Source organism: Sturnus vulgaris, chromosome 4 (assembly GCF_052056855.1).
Source record: "Sturnus vulgaris isolate bStuVul1 chromosome 4, bStuVul1.hap1, whole genome shotgun sequence".
Classification (NCBI taxonomy): Eukaryota; Metazoa; Chordata; class Aves; order Passeriformes; family Sturnidae; genus Sturnus; species Sturnus vulgaris.
The window spans coordinates 69028970-69034069 of NC_142246.1; the positions used below are offsets into that span (position 1 = coordinate 69028970).

The window sequence follows — 5100 nt, forward strand, 5'->3', positions numbered from 1 at the left end:
AGAATAATAAAGTGACAAAGGGCATTTATACCGTGATTGCACTAATATTTTCTCAATCCACTTTTTTTTTTTTAACAAATGTCATACTTTTAATTTTTAATTAAGCTAATTTTTAATGAAATCAAAAGTTTGTCTAAGAAAGATGGATTAAAACATCTGATTTTTATTAAAAAAAAAAAATCCTCAGGGAAAAAGTAATTCCTGACTTAATAGTAACTAACAAAGCAGAGCTTAATTTGTATTAGAGTTTTAACTGGAAATACTTTTATTTCTGCTCTGGTGCATATAAATGTGATGGATTCCTACTGTGAGGGAGACAGAAACTAGAGGGAGTAAGGGAGCTGCTCCATTAAATCAGCCCCATCCCTGTCCTTGCAGCTGCTGGTGTTTGGTAGTAGTCCACACAGAAATGTGTAATACTAAGGAAGCAAAAGAATCATGAGCTATGTTGAGTGTGATGCTGATAAAAGTCAAGCATTTTTAACATTACTTTCAAATATGTATTTTTTTATGTTCATGTATCCTGCAATAACATTTTATTATCAGGTTTTGTCTTTACATCTTCCCGTGGCACTAATGTCTACAGCTGCATCTTGATGGTAGAAACAGATTTTAGTTTGTTTTTGCTTTTTTTTTTTTCTTATTTCAGTTCCTGTCTCGAATTTATCATACTTGTATTGTTGCTGATCTCATCCATCAGTGATTTGTGTGACAATTTCTCAGGGGCCCTGTCCACCTTAGATGCCATTTCCTATATCTTGTATTTACAAGTAGGGTAGTAAAATCCTCCCTTCTTTATGAAGGAAAAAGAGAGGGTTGGCATGTCAAGGGCAGTCTAAAAGATTGCAAGATGTGGCTGGCTGGCAAAGGCTGTGGCAGCCTTCCTCAGCCAGCCCACCTTGTTCTGCTTTCAGTCTGGCTTCACTTCCCATTTTGCTTGGAAGACAGAAATGTGCTAAACTTCAGGAGCCTTGAAAATCATTTTGTCAGACGTCAGTGCATGCAGACTGCTCTTTTTACATGTAATACTGAGAGGACAATAGAAGTGCTGACGTTGTAGAATCAGAGAATCGTTTTAGTTGGAAAAGACCTTTAAGACCATCAAGTCCAACTATTGTATCTGTTTTACTGTTTTAACTGTCTGACCATTTCATCCTTGTGTATCTTAGTCTCATATTTAAGGAGGACCCCAGCATGAAGGAGCAGAACAAAGGTTACAAAAGATTTGTTTCAACATAAGCAACGCCTTGAGAAATGTTTTTTGTAATCTATTGGTCACTCACAGTTACTCAAAGTGCAATTCTAAATAGCAGAGTATATCTTCTTTATTCAGTAATGTATGTCTTCACTTTCATGTCTTGTTTCCATTAATCCAACTGAGATGCCCATTAATCTGGTATTCCTATTATTACCATACTTAGAAACAGACCAGATTTTCACCAGAAATCATGACATATATGTAAGTCTTCTCCCAGTTAGGCAAAGAAAAAAACCCAAAGCACTTTGGTGTCTATATGCCAACTGTGTGTTCTAAAAAACAACGTTTTGTGTAGTTGAGACAAGTGGAAAGTATTTTCATTAATCCATTTAAAAGATAGTGGCTTTTTTATTCAACATCTTTTTGATTCAAAGCTATGACTCAATGCCTTTCTTGAGATTTTAGCACCAAGGAAGACAGTACATCTCTGTGTGAACCAAGGAGTGGCTGCAGTCTATTTCAGATAATTTGTCTTAATCACTGGAATGTTCACTCTGCTTTCAGCAGGGGAGGAGGGTAGAAAAAACTACCAAGAAAAAGCTGCACAGTGTTTCTTCATCATAGAAGGTACAGATTAAAGAGTGTTGTTTGTGGGGCTCTGTGAAAACACTACAGATGATGCTCTGTGCTGCCCAGTTATTCTCCAGAGCCTGTGCTGCTCCGTGTCTGTCACTCGCCACTCGGGTTGTGGTGATGGCATTGCCACACAGCACCTGTGTATTTCCTCCTGAGAGAGTCCTGGGTGCTGTGTTTGCTCAGATTGATTGCCAGCATTGCAGGCTATAGAATCATTTGGCTTGGAAGGGACCTTAAAGATAACCTCATTCCAACCTCCCTGCCATGGCCAGGGATACTTCTCACTAGCCCAGGTTGTTTAGATCCTCATCCAGTCTGGTCTGGAATGCTTCCAGGGATGGGGCATCCACAACTTCTTAGGGCAACCTGTTTCAGTGCCCAACAACCCTCAGGGTACAGAATTTTTACTTACTAATCTAAGCTAAGTCTACCTTCTTCCAGCCTGAAGCCATTCCCTCTTGCCCTGTCACTCCAGGCCCTTGTAAATAGTGTCTCTCCATCTTTCTTGTAGGCTCCCTGGTCCTGGAAGGCTTCACCCTGAAGCCTTCACATTTCCAGACCAAACAACCCCAATTCTCCCTGCCTTTCTCCATCCCTCTGATTATCTTGGTGGCCTCCTCTGGACTTGCTCCAACAAGTCAGCAAAGATGGGGTTTGCTGTGCTTTGCTGTGAGTAATTTTGTAAGAGCTTTGTGATGATTTAATTCTAGTAGGGTTTTTATAAAGCTACAAAACATGGGACTAAATTCAGTGAAGGGTCTTCACACCTCTGTGTGGGAAATGGTTTTCCATGTCACACAAAAATGTTGATGGCTGACAGAAGTCTAATTCTCCACACAACCTGACACATAAATTTGCAAGATGGCTTTTTGGAAGAGGAAAGGTGGCCACATCTCCGCAGGATGTTGCTGAGATATTGCAATAATGTTGGTGTCTGACAGTTGTGGCATTTTTGGTAGAGACTGTATTTAGAATTTAGGGCCTTCAATACTGAGGTACTATAGAAAGAATAATGTTGTGATTCTTCGAAATATATCCAGTATTTTATGAAAATATTTTATTTCTTTATATTTTCAAGTATCAAAAGTAATTTTTAAAATACATTGTGGCAGTCAATATTTTGGTGAGACTTTTCCAAATAACTGTGCATTTCATTATTTTAAAATTGAGTTTGCAAAACAATTCCCAAATTTATTGAAACTTATTTTTTTTATTTACTTACTTCTGTCTTTGTTCACTGTGTAGCACACTGACAATTAACATTTGGCACTGCAAAGTGTGTCTGCCCATATGATTATAGCTTTGGTGCACTTATCATGTAGATAGAGTTATAAAGACACATTCAGGGTGTTTCTATTTAAAATGTCTCCCAGGCAGTATGTGTTTGAGGTAGGCAATTCCAAAAGAAAATATGCCATCATACTAGAAGGGCATTAAAATATTGCTGTTCACTACCAACAAAGAATGTGCTCAATCCAGAAGCTTTAACTAGAGGAAGGTCTTTTCAAAAAGAAGGTGTTTGAGATGGCCCTGTTTCTTTTTGAGGGAAACTTCTCATTTTCCATTAGGTGATTGGAAACTAAGGGCTATTATCATTATTGCTTTTATTTTATTCCCCAGCGATGACTGGGAGTCAGGAACCACACCTGCAGCAACGTGAGTGCTGAAATGGCAAGTGATGTTTATGGCCAAAGCTTCCTTCATTAGAGCCCTGCAGCCTGAGGAGCAGCCAGTCTGGTTGGCTGACAGAATGAACATCATCAAAGCTATTAAAATTCCTCTCCAGCCAGCCAAGTGGATGTGTATTCCCACTTCATCCACACCCCAAATTTCCCTGTCTTTTTCCCGGACATCAGAAGCTGGTCTGTCAGCAGCAGGGCCCAGCCACATCTGCACATAACAAGGACTCAGATTAATAATAAAACACACCTCAGTTGAGGTTTTCTCCCCCTAGTACAGGATTTTCTAGCCCAGTGTTTCTCTTTAGCAGCTCATTTGACACTGGACGCCTGACCTCTGCTACCATAATAGCTGTTAATGGAAACTTCACCTCATGCAACGATAAGATGGATTTTTGGCAGCTGTGAGAGATTATGAAGAGTAAGAACAATCTTAGCTGGAATCAGAAGAAAAGAAAGCATCTGTACCTTGAGAAACACTCAGCTGGTTTTCATTACACACCAAGCCTGTATTTATTACAAAGACTAGCCAAGAGACAGAAAATGATCGGTCTCTGCGCTCGGAGCAGGGAGACAGTGTCGGCTTGATAAATTCTTCCTTTCTTCTCTCTTGGATGACTACAAGTGACCAGAGCTGTTCAAAACTACTGCTTTCTGTCTCACAGGCCATCTTCTGAGACTGCTCTTCATCACAGTTTTCTTTCAGTGTTGCCCCTTTGTCTCCAGCTGATTTTCCCTTCTAAAATGGAAAGCAAAGCAGGTGAAGAAAAACAAGGGGGAAAAGCTGTTTCTTTCTTTATACAGGAATTTTACTACATCAGACATCAAATAAATTAGTTATTTCTTTAAAGTCTTTGTCACTAGAAACCTCTTTTTTGTAAGCATGGGTACGCGGTGAGAAACATCTCAGGCCACAGAGATCAATTAAAATTCAGAATTTGAAAGCTTAGTCATTAAAAATGAAAAGCAGAAAACCACTGTTGAAGAAAGTGTTTGGTAAAAAAAAAAAGAAAAAACAAGAAAAAAAGAAAAGAGGAAAATGTCAGTGAGTATAAGGAAAAAAGATATTTATTTTTCTGTCTTCTATCCAAGCCTGGAAAACACCAGAGATTGAGCTGAGCTGTCACTAAAGATTAGAAAACAACAGCTACCAACCACAAAACGTTTGGATGTGTCACCAAAGGCACTGTGAAGGGAGCCAAGTGAGTCGAGTAAACAGAATGCTGTGGCAGAAAACTTTGATTTACTTATGACTGGGTAAACATGGGGCTTAACTTCTGTAAACAAGTGTGAAGTTTTGCCACAGACCCTTTACATCTGAAGTGAGAATTAAATTATACAAGGCAGAGGGGAAGGCCCTTCGGAATATTTTTTTTTTTTCTGCTGAAATTAATTTGTAAAGTACAAGGGTGGGAGACAGGAGTTGTCTTTTTAGCTCTTCCAAAAAGGATGAGAGTTAGAGGCTTCCACTACTTGTTTGATCTGTTGCAGCTGCTCCTGGAGAAGCTTGTTCCCTTGAGATGGTAGGAGATGTAGAAGTACTTTCTACATTCTTCTGCAAATACCTGTAAAGAAAGCACAGCATGC

The 5100-nt window shown here is 39.2% G+C and overlaps 1 long non-coding RNA gene across 1 annotated transcript; it reads left to right on the forward strand.

Moving 5' to 3' along the window:
* Positions 1-1750: 1750 nt before the first annotated feature.
* Positions 1751-4420, forward strand: LOC148224079 (uncharacterized). The gene is made up of 3 exons (XR_015803584.1): positions 1751-1825; positions 2346-2503; positions 3822-4420. It is a non-coding gene; the product is annotated as an uncharacterized LOC148224079 (long non-coding RNA).
* Positions 4421-5100: the final 680 nt, after the last annotated feature.